General features: G+C 35.9%; 1 protein-coding gene across 3 annotated transcripts in view; it reads right to left on the bottom strand.

Moving 5' to 3' along the window:
- Positions 1–12,247, bottom strand: part of C3H1orf185 (chromosome 3 C1orf185 homolog) — a 240,986-nt gene that overhangs the window by 38,278 nt on the left and 190,461 nt on the right. Inside the window, exon 5 of one of the 3 annotated variants that reach the window (XR_011073390.1) lies at positions 10–179. The exons of the other annotated variants lie outside the window; for them this stretch is intronic. The gene's annotated coding sequence lies outside the window, so the exon portion shown is untranslated. Of the gene's footprint in view, positions 1–9; positions 180–12,247 lie in introns of those variants that run through there. 3 annotated transcript variants of the gene reach the window in all.

Below are 12,247 nucleotides of genomic sequence, written 5' to 3'. Positions count from 1 at the left end.
GTTTGTGGTATTATGTTATAGCAGCTCGAATTGACTAAGACACACAGAGAACATGATCATCTATGTAGAAAATCCTGTGGAATTTTAAATAAACTAGTACAAAAATAAGTGAGTTTAATAAGATTGCAGGATACAAGAACAATATACAAAAACAAATTGTCTTCTGGTACTGTTAACTCCTAGAAGAAAACAGAAAAAATGTTTCATGACATTAGTCTTTGCAATTATTTCATGAATATGACACCAAAAGCATAGATTAAAAAAGCAAAAATAGACAATTGGGACTATATCAAACTAAAAAGTTTCTGCACAGCAAAGGAAACAATCAACAGAGTGATAAGGCAACATACAGTATGGAAAAAATATTTACAAACCATAAGAGGTTAATTTCCAAAATATAAAAGCTACAACTCAATGGCAAAAAAGCTAATAACCCAACTTAAAAATGGGCTAAAGACTTGAATAGACATTTCTCCAAAGAAGACATATAAATGGCCAATAGGCATATAAAAAGATGTTCAACATCTCTAACGCTTAGGGAAATGTCAATCAAAACCATAACGAGATATAACCTCACACCAGTTAGAATGACTGTTTTCAACAACAACAACAACAACACAAAAGAGGATACAGAGAAATTGGAACTCTTGTACACTGTTGGTGGAAATGCAAAGTGGTGCAGCTCCTATGGAAAACAGTATTGAGTTTCCTCAAAAAATTAAAATTAGAACTACCATATGATTCAGCAATCCTACTATGGGTATTTATCCAAAAGAAATAAAAACAAGATCTCAAAGACACATTAGCACTCCAATGTTCAGTACAGCACTATTCACAACAGCTAAAATGTGTAAAAAAAACTAAACATCCACCAGTGTATGAATAGATAAAGAAAATGTAGTATATACATACAGCCTTAAAAAAGAACGAAATCCTGCAAAATATGACAACATGGATGAACCTGAAGGACATTATCCTAAGTGAAATAAGTCAGTCACATTAGGACAAATACTGTGTAATTCCATTTATATGAGGTACAATCAAACTCATAGAAACATAGAGTGGTGGTTGCCAGGGGCTGGAGGAAGGAAGGAAATGAAGAGTTGCTAATCAATAGGCATAAAGTCTTAACTATGCAAGATGGATAAGTTCTAGAGATCTGCTGTACAACACTGTGCCTATAGTTAACAGTACTGTATTACACACTTAAAAATTTATGAGGGTAGATTTCATGTTAAGTGTTCTTACCACAATAAAATAAAAATTTTTTAAAAGACAAAACAAAAAGAAAAGTCTTTCTATATACTATCAAAAACAATTGGAAGGGCAGAAGTTGAGACACAGAGGTAGAGAACAAATGTATGTACACAAAGGGGGGAAAGCCGCGGGTGGGTTGGGATGGTGGTGTGATGAATTGGGTGATTGGGATTGACATGTATACACTGATGTGTATAAAATTGATGACTAATAAGAACCTGCTGTCTAAAAAAATAAAATTCAAAAATTCAAAAAAAAAAAAAAGAAGTGCCATAATGTTTGCCTTCCTTCTGTTTAGGATAAGAAAAAAACAAAAAAAACAAAAAACAATTGGAAACTGAAATGTTCAAAAATTACCATTTGCAACAGCATAAAAATATGAAATACTTAGGGATAAATCTGATAAAAGATGTGAAAAGCCTGTACATAGGCAACTACAAAATATTGCTAAGAGGAATTAAGGATGACCTAAATAAAAAGAGACACATACCTTGCTCCTGAGTTGAAAGAGATACTGCTGTTCTGATATTAATTCTCCCTAAATTGATCTATAGTTTCAATGCAATGCCAATCAAAATTCCAGTAGGCTTTTTTATAAAAATTGATAAGGTGGTTCTAAAATTCAGACGGAAATGCAAAAGACCGAGAATAGTTAAAACACCTCTAAAAAAAGAAGAAAAAGTTGGAGGGATAACTACCTGATTTAAAGACTTATTATAATTAAAATAGTAATCAAAACAGCATGGTATTGACAACCAGGGCACCTACCAGGCGCTGGTGGGGGACCTCGGAGACCTAAAGGGATGGGAGGAATCCCCGTGCAACTGGGTGGGATGTTGTGGGGAAGGAGGGGGGAAGGAAAAGTGGAGGTAGGATGGGACTGGTGTCACTGAGGGGCAGCTGGGGAAGAGGAGGGGTTCCAACTCACAGTGAGGGAATCAGCTGGGACAGGGAGAGACCTTCGGGAGATTGGGGGATTGGAGGGGAATGTGGCCAGCATTTCCCATGCCAGCTCAGGTCCCGGTGAGCCTGCTGAGGTCCCGGGCCTGAACCTCTGCCCTCTGGGGACCCATCAACCCACGCAGGTCATGAGACTAAGCATGGCCCCCAAGGCCTTTTACAGCCATGCAGATCCTGAGCCTAAGCCCGCCCTCCCCAACAATTCCCCCATCCCCGCCACCAAGGCTTTTCTGGCTTTTTTTTTTTTTTTTTTAACTGTTGTGGTTCTGTTTTCCTTTGTTCTTGTTTGCTTTGTTGTTCATTCGTTTTTATTTTTTCTAATATATTTTTTATTTCTCTAATTTAATTTATTTTTTATTCTTTGTTATTGTTCTGCTCCTTTTTCCTTGTTACTTTTTCTTTTTTGCAGCACTGCATGACTTGTGGGTCTTGGTTCCCAGGCTGGGGGACAGGCCAGAGCTCCTGTGGTGGGAGAAAGAAGTCCAAACTGGTGGACTAACAGAAAAACTCAGACCTCAGGGAATATTAATTGGAATGAGGTCTCCCGGGGGTCCTCATCTCAGCACCAAGACGCAGCTCTATCCCACTGCCTGCAAACTCCAGTGCTGGATGCCTCAGGCCAAACAACCAACAAGACAAGAACACAGTTCTACCCATCAAAAAAAATGAGACAAGAAAGAAGTATGTTACAGACAAAGGAGCAAGGTAAAAACCTACAAGATCAAATAAATGAAAAGGAAATAGGCACCTACCTGAAAAAGAATTCAGAGTAATGATAGTAAAGATGATCCAAAATCTCAGAAATAGAATTGAGGCACAGATCGAGAAAATACAAGAGATGTTTAACAAGGACTTAGAAGAACTAAAGAACAAGCAAACAGTGATGAACAACACAATAACTGAAATGAAAAATACACTAGAAGGAATCAATAGCAGAATAACTGAAGCAGAAGAATGAAAAGTGAGCTGGAAGATAGAATGGTGGAAATAACTGCCAAGGAGCAGAATAAAGAAAAAAGAATGAAAAGAATTGAAGACAATCTCAGAGACCACTGGGACAACACAAAATGCACCAACATTCGAATTATAGTGGTCCCAGAAGAAGAAGAGAAAGAGAAACGGTCTGAGAAAACATATGAAGAGATTATAGTTGAAAACTTCCCTAACATGGGAAAGGAAATAGCTGCCCAAGTCCAGGAAGCACAGAGACTCCCATACAGGATAAACCATAGGAGACAAACCAAGATGCATATTAATCAAACTAACAAAAATTAAATTAAAGGAAAAAATATTAAAAGCAGCAAGGGAAAAGCAACAAATAACATACACGGGAATCCCCATAAGGTTATCAGCTGATTTTTCAGCAGAAACTCTGAAGGCCAGAAGGGAGTGGCAGGATATATTTAAAGTGATGAAAGGGAAAAAGCTACAACCAAGATTACTCTACCCAACAAGGATCTCATTCAAATTTGACAGAAAAATCAAAAGCTTTACAGACAAGCAAAAGCTAAGAGAATACAGCACCACCAAACCAGCTTTACAATAAACACTAAAGGAATTTCTCTGGGCAGGAAACACAAGAGAAGAAAAAGACCCACAAAAACAAACCCAAAACAATTAAGAAAATGGTAATGGGAAAATACATGTTGCTAATTACCTTAAATGTAAATGGATTAAATGCTCCAACCAAAAGGCACAGACTGGCTGAATGGATACAAAAGCAAGACCCATATTTATGCAGCATATAAGAGATCCACTTCAGCCCTAGGGACATATACAGACTGAAAGTGAGGGGATGGAAAAGATATTCTATGCAAATGGAAATCACAAGAAAGCTAGAGTAGCAATACTCATATCAGATAAAATAGACTTTAAAATAAAGACTGCTACATGAGACAAGGAAGGACACTACATAATGATCAAGGGATCAATCCAAGAAGATGTAACAATTATAAATATTTATGCACCCAACATAGGAGCACCTCAATACATAAGGCAAACGTTAACAGCCATAAAAGGGGATATCAACAGTAACACAATAACAGTGGGGAACATTAACACCCCACTTACACCAGTGGACAGAACATCCAGACAGAAAATAAACAAGGAAACACAAGCTTTAAATGACACAATAGACTAGATAGATTTAATTGATATTTATAGGACATTCCACCTGAAAGTGGCAGGATACACTTTCTTCTCAAGTGCACATCGAACATTCTCCAGAATAGATCACATCTTGGGTCACAAATCAAGCCTTGGAAAATATAAGAAAATTGAAATCATATCAAGCATCTTTTCCAACCACAATGCTATGAGATTAGAAATCAATTACAGGAAAAAAACTGTAAAAACACAAACAAATGGAGGCTAAACAGTGCTAAATAACAAAAAGATCACTGAAGAAATCAAAGAGGAAATTTTAAAAATACACAGAAACAAATGAAAACAAAAACATGATGACCCAAAACCTATGGGACTCAGCAAAAGCAGTTCTAAGTTTATAGTAATTCAATCTCTCCTCAAGAAACAAGAAAAATCTCAAATAAAAAATCTAACCTTACACCTAAAGAAACTAGAGAAAAAAGAATAAACATAAAACCCAAAGTCAGTAGAAGGAAAGAAATCATAAAGATCAGAGCAGAAATAAATGAAATAGAAATGAAGAAAACAACAGCAAAGAACACTAAAACTAACAGTTGGTTCTTTGAGAAGATAAACAAAACTGATAAACCTTTAGCTAGACTCATCAAGAAAAAAAGGGAGAGGACTCAAATCAATGAAATTAGAAATGAAAAAGGAGAAATTATGCCTGACACCGCTGAAATACGAAGGATCATAAGAGACTACTACAAGCAACTATATGCCAATAAAATGGACAACCTGGAAGAAATGGACAAATTCTTGGAAAGGTACAACTTTCCAAGACTGAACCAGGAAGAATTAGAAAATATAAACAGACCAATCACAAACACTGAAATTGAAACTGTAATTAAAGATCTTCCAACAAACAAAAGTGCAGGACCAGATGGTTTCACAGGTGAATTCTATCAAACATTTAGAGACGAGCTAACACCTATCCTTCTCAAACTCTTCCAAAAAATTGCAGAGGGAGGAGCACTGCCAAGTTCATTCTACAAGGCCACCATCACCCTGATACCAAAACCAGACAAAGATATCACAAAGAAAGAAAATTACAGATTGATATCACTGATGAACATAGACCCAAAAATCCTCAACAAAATATTAGCAAACAGAATCCAACAACACATTCAAAGGATCATACACCACGATCAAGTGGGATTTATCCCAGGGATGCAAGGATTCTTCAATATATGCAAATCAACCAATGTGATACACCATATTAACAAATTAAAGAATAAAAGCCATATGATCATCTCAATAGATGCAGAAAAAGCTTTGGCAAAATTCAACACCCATTTATAATAAAAACTCTCCAGAAAGTGGGCATAGAGGGAACCTACGTCAATGTAATAAAGGCTGTATACAACAAACCCACAGCAAACATCATTCTCAATGGTGAAGGACTGAAAGCATTTCCTCGAAGATCAGGAACAAGACAAGGATGTCCACTCTCACCACTCTTATTGAACATAGTTTTGGAAGTCAGCCACGGCAATCAGAGAAGAAAAGAAATAAAAGGACTACAAATTGGAAAAGAAGAAGTAAAACTGTCACTGTTTGCGGATGACAATGATACTACACATAGAAAATCCTAAAGATGTCACCAGAAAACTACTAGAACTAATCAATGAATTTGGTAAGGTTGCAGGATACAAAATTAATGCACAGAAATCTCTTGCATTCCTATACACTAACAACAAAAGATCACAAAGAGAATTTAAGGAAGCAATCCCACTTACCATCACAATAAAAAGAGTAAAATACCTAGGAATAAACCTACTTAAGGAGGCAAAAGACCTGTATGCAGAAAACTATAAAACACTGATGAAAGAAATCAAAGATGACACAAACGGGTAGAGAAATATACCATGTTCTTGGATTGGAAGAATCAATATTTCAAAAATGACTATACTACCCAAAGCAATCTACAGATTCAATGCAATCCCTATCAAATTACCAAGGGCATTCTTCACAGAATTAGAACAAAAAATATTACAATTTGTATGGAAACACAAAAGATCCTGAATAGCCAAAGCAATTTTGAGAAAGAAAAACAGAGCTGGAGGAATCAGGCTCCCTGATTTCAGACTATACTACAAAGCTACAGTAATCAAGACAGTATAGTACTGGCACAAAAACAGAAATATAGATCAATAGTACAGGATAGAAAGTCCAGAGATAAACCCACGCACCTATGGTCACCTGATCTGTGACAAAGGAGACAGGAATATACAATGGAGAAAAGACAGTCTCTTCAATAACTGGTGCTGGAAAAACTGGACAGCTATATGTAAAAGAATGAAATTAGAACACTCCCTAACACCATATACAAAAATAAATTCGAAATGGATTAAACACCTAAATGTAAGATTAGACACTATAAAACTCTTAGAGGAAAACATAGGAGAAACACACTTTGACATAAATCACAGCAAGATCTTTTTGAACCACCTCTTAGAGTAATAAAAATAAAAAAATAAATAAATGGGACCTAATTAAACTTAATAGCAAAGGAAACCATAAACAAGATGAAAAGACAACACTCAGAATGGGAGAAAACTTTTGCAAACGAATCAACAGACAAAGGATTAATCTCCAAAACATACAAACAGCTCATGTAGCTCAATATCTAAAAAACAGACAACTCAATCAAAAAATGGGCAGAAGACCTAAATAGACATCTCTCCAAAGAAGACATACAGATGGCCAAGAGGCACATGAAAAGATACTCAACATCACTAATTATTAGAGAAATGCTACAATGAGGTATCACCTCACAGCGGTCAGAATGGCCATCATCAAAAAATCTACAAACAATAAATGCTGGAGAGGGCATGGAGAAAAGGGAACCCTCTTGCCCTCTTGGTGGGAATGTAAATTGATACAGCCACTGTGGAGAACAGTATGATGGTTCCTTTGAAAACTAAAAATAGAACTACCATATGACCCAGCAATCCCACTACTGGGACATACCCTGAGTAAACCATAATTCAAAAGGACACATGTACCCGCGTGTTCATTGGAGCACTATTTACAATAGCCAGGACATGGAAACAACCTAAATGTCCATTGACAGATGAATGGATAAAGAAGATGTGGTACACATATACAATGTAATATTACTCAGCCATAAAAAGGAATGAAATTGAGTCATTTGAAGAGGTGTGGAAGGACCTAGAGTCCGACATACAGTGTGAAGTGGGTCAGAAAGAGAAAAAAGAAATATCATATATTAATGCATGTGTGTTGAATCTAGAAAAGTGGTATAGATGAACCTATTTTTAGGGCAGGAATAGAGACGCAGACACAGAGAACAGACGGGTGGACACAGGGGGAAGGGGAACGTGGATGAAATGAGAGATTGGGATTGACATATATACACTACCATGTGTAAAATAGGTAGCTAGTGGCACCTGCTGTATAGCACAGGGAGCTCAGCTCGGTGCTCTGTGATGACCTAGATGGGTGGAATGGTCCATGAGAGAGGGGATATCTGTATACATACAGCTGATTGACTTTGTTGAACAGCAGAAACTAACACAACATTGTAAAGCAATTATACTCCAATTTAAAAAACACAACACAACACAACAAAACAACAACAACATAACAGCATGGTGTTGGCATGAAGATAGACGAATAGATCAATGGTACAAAATAGAGATTGCAGAAATAAACCCACATATAAGAAGACAACTGAGTTTTGGCCAAGTGTCAAAGACAATACTGTAGTGCTGGAACAACTGGATAACCATATGCAAAAAATAAACTTAGAACTATATCTCACAAAATATCTCATAAATTTTAACTCAAAATTAATCAAAACCAAAACATACCTAAAACTATAAATTTCTAGTAGAAAACATAGGGGAAATATCTTTGTGACATTGAGCTAGGCAAAGATTTCTTAGATATGACACCAAAAGCACAATTCAAAAAGAACAGATGGACAAATCAAATTTTAAAACATCTGCTCTTCAAAAGACACTACTAAGAGAATGAAAAGACAATCCACAGACTGGGAGATAATCTTAGTAAAGCATATATCTGATTAAGAAGTTGCATCCATAATTGGGTGATTGGGATTAACATATACACACTACTGTATATCAAATAGATAACTAATAAGAACCTACTGTATAGCACAGGGATCTCTACTCAATACTCGGTAATGACCTATATGGGAAAAGAATCTAAAAAAGAGTGGATACATGTATATGTATAACTGATTCACTTTGCTGTATGGCAGAAACTAACACAACATTGTATATCAAGTATAATCCAATAAAAATTAAATTTAAAAAAGAACTTGCATCCAGAATATATAAAGAAATCTCAAAACTCAGCAGTAAAAAATAAAGAAAAACTCAACAGTGACAAAATGAACAACCCAATAAAAATAAGCAAATTCTATGAACATACCCTTTACCAAACAAGATATATATACGACAAATAAGTGTATGAGAAGATTCCCCACATAATTAGGACAGCTAAAATTAAGGATTGACCATACCAAAGACTGGCAAGGAATTGGAACTCTCATACCTTGCTGGTGGGAATGTACAATGGTACAATCACTTTGGAAAATAGTTTGACAGTTTCATGAAAAGTTAAACATATGCCTACCATGTGACTCAGCCATTCTATTCCTATATATCTATCCAAGGGAAAAAGAAATATACATCCATACAATTTTCATAGCAGCTTTATTTGTAACAGCCAAAAACTGTGTGTTAGGCAAAATTCTAAGTTGGTTCCAAGATTCCTGCATGTATTCCCCTGGTATACATGCACCTACCTTCTCCCAGTTATTAAAAAAGTACTAATCTACGTACTACTTCGAAAAGATTGTGCAGATGGGGGCTTCCCTGGTGGCGCAGTGGTTGAGAATCTGCCTGCCAATGCAGGGGACATGGGTTCGAGCCCTGGTCTGGGAAGATCCCACATGCCACGGAGCAACTAGGCCCGTGAGCCACAATTACTGAGCCTGCGCGTCTGGAGCCTGTGCTCCGCAACTAGAGAGGCCGCGATAGTGAGAGGCCCGTGCACTGCGATGAAGAGTGGCCCTCACTTGCCGCAACTAGAGAAAGCCCTCGCACAGAAACGAAGACCCAACACAGCCATAAATAAATAAATAAATAAATAAAAATTAAAAAAAAAAAAAAAGATTGTGCAGATGTTATTAAGGTCCCAAATCAGTTGAGTTTAAGGTAGGGAGATGACCTGAGGGCCCTGACCTAATCACCTGAGCCCTTTAAATCTGGGTCTAGTGGTCAGACTGGTAAAGTCAGGGATTTGAAGCATGAGGGGGATTCATGTATGAAAAGTTCTCTGCTACTGGTTTGAAGATGGAGGGAGCCATGAGGCAAACAATGAAGACAGCCTCTAGCAGCTGAGAGAGACCCCTAACTGACAGCCAGAAAGAAAATGGGGACCGCAGTTCTACAGCTAGAAGAAACTAAATTTAGTCAACAACCTAAATGAGCTCGGAAGTGGCTTTTTCCCCAGAGCCACAAAAAAGAAATGCAGCCTGGCAGACACCTTGATTTCAGACTTATAATACCGTAAGCCGAGAAATTTGGCTACAGTGTGTCTGGACTTTTGCCCTACATGACTAAAAACTAATAAATGGGTGTTGTTTTAAGCAGCTAAGATTGTAGTAACTTGTTATGCAGCAATAGAAAACTACTACAAACTAGAAACAACTCAAGTGACAATCAGCAGATAAATGGATAAACAAGTTGTTAATATATTCATACAATGTAAAACTCTCATCAATAAAGAGAAATAAACTATTGATACATGCAACATGAATAAATTTCAAAATTCTGCTGAGAGAAAAAAGCCAAAAAAAAGTCTTCATATTATATGATCTCATTTTCATAAAACTTTAAAAAATGCAAACTAATCTACAGTGACAGAAAGCAGACGAGTGATTGCTTGGAGATGGGGGACAGAGAAGGGTGGGAAGGGGAGATTACAAAAGGGTACACAGATACTTTCGGGGTAATGAATAGGCTCATTATCTTGATTGTGATGATGTATATTTATACATATGTCAAAACTTTGTCAAAAGTGTCAAAAATGTGTTTCAATTATTCCTCAAGAAGCAGTTTTTTAAAGTAAAAATTAAATTATAATATTTTAAAAGAAGAGATGAAAGAAAATTTGAACACAATGAAAATGAAATTAAATGCTACATGTTAAAAAATAAATAAATAGAAGAGTCTCTGGGAAGTTTCTTTTTGCTTGTTTTTAGAACCATTTAAATTCTACAATGAAAGACGGATCTGAAACCTTGCTAAAGTAATTATAGTGGATTTTCATTATTTGTGGATTCTGTATTTGTGAATTCATTACACACTAACATTTATTTGTAATACAAAAATGAACACTCACAGTGCTTTTGTGGTTGTTTACAGATGTGCATATGGGCAGTGGTGAAAATTTTGAGTTGAAGTGCATGTTTTTAACTGAGGTCAAACGAGGCAACATTCTGCCTTTTTGCTGCAGCTCTCATACTATAAACAATAGTCCTTTTTGTGATTTATTTAGTGCCATGATTTTTACATTTTTGCAATTTTTGTTGGTAAGTTCGCTGTTTAAAATGGTCCCCAAGCATAATGCAGAACAGTCTAGTGTTCCTAAGTGCAAGATGGCTGTGATATGCCTTAAAGAGAAAATGTGTGTGCTAGATAAATTTTGCTCAGCTATGAGTTATATTGCTGCTGTCGGCTGTGAGTTCAATGTTAATGAATCAGCACTATACCTTATGAAGTGTCTTTAAACAAAAGCACACACAGAATAATATAATACATTCATTGTTTGATGAAAATGTTGTAATCAGAGGCTTGCAGGAACCTAACCCTGTATTTTCCCCTAGGAGTAATGTTTAAGTATTTGTTAATTCAGTTTTCACAGCAACTTTATAGAACCTAACTACCATGAATAAGGAGAATTTTGTTTTCAATGAACTATAGATCTAGATCCTATAATCTAGGCTTATATGGGTAGTCAGAGGCTTTAGAAATAATTATTTCTCTGATAACTTCTGCTTTGACTATTTTTTATTTCAGTAAATTAAATCCAATAAATTATATAGATTTTTCCACTTATTCTCCACTGTAGATACTCTAATTTTCCTCCTTTACACTCAAGTTTTCAATCCTATCTACTATCCTTAATTTCAGATGACCTCTGTCCATTTCATGCTTTAAAGCATGAATTTCCTCTTACTAAAAAGCATTTTAAAATGTTATAAACCTTATAGTTACAGGAATTGCATAATTCCTGTAACTATATGATGTAAATGGATAAAGAAATTCCTTTCTTATATAAAACAAGATGATATTCCAACTTTCCTTCTTAAATTTACTTTTAAATAACTTGGTTCAGTTTTTACATGAATTGACAAGAAACGTTATTGTATTTGCTATAAAATTTTTATTGGGGATGCATTTTGCCATATCACCAAATAGACTCTTAATAAAAATCCTATGTGAGAAATAGGATTTTCAAAGGCAACAAAAGCAAAAATAAACAAGTGGGACTACATCAAACCAAAAAGCTTCTGCACAGCAAAGGAAACCATCAACAAAATGAAAAGGCTTGTAAAAATTGGGAGAAAATATTTGCAAATACGATAAGGGGTTAATATCCAAAATATATAAAGAACTCATACAACTCAACAGCAAAAAACCACAATTTGATCAAAAAATGGGCAGATGATCTGAATGATGGCCAACAGGTATGCGAAAAAGTGTTCAACATCACTAATCGTCAAGGAAATGCAAATCAAAACCACAATGGGGATACCACCTCACACCTGTCAGAATGGCTATTATCAAAAAGACAAGAAATAACAAGTGTTGGTGAGGATGTGGAG

The sequence above is a fragment of the Eschrichtius robustus genome, chromosome 3 (assembly GCF_028021215.1).
Source record: "Eschrichtius robustus isolate mEscRob2 chromosome 3, mEscRob2.pri, whole genome shotgun sequence".
Taxonomy (NCBI): domain Eukaryota; kingdom Metazoa; phylum Chordata; class Mammalia; order Artiodactyla; family Eschrichtiidae; genus Eschrichtius; species Eschrichtius robustus.
Note: the sequence above shows the minus strand (reverse complement) of the source record. Positions and strands in the feature narration are given on the sequence as shown.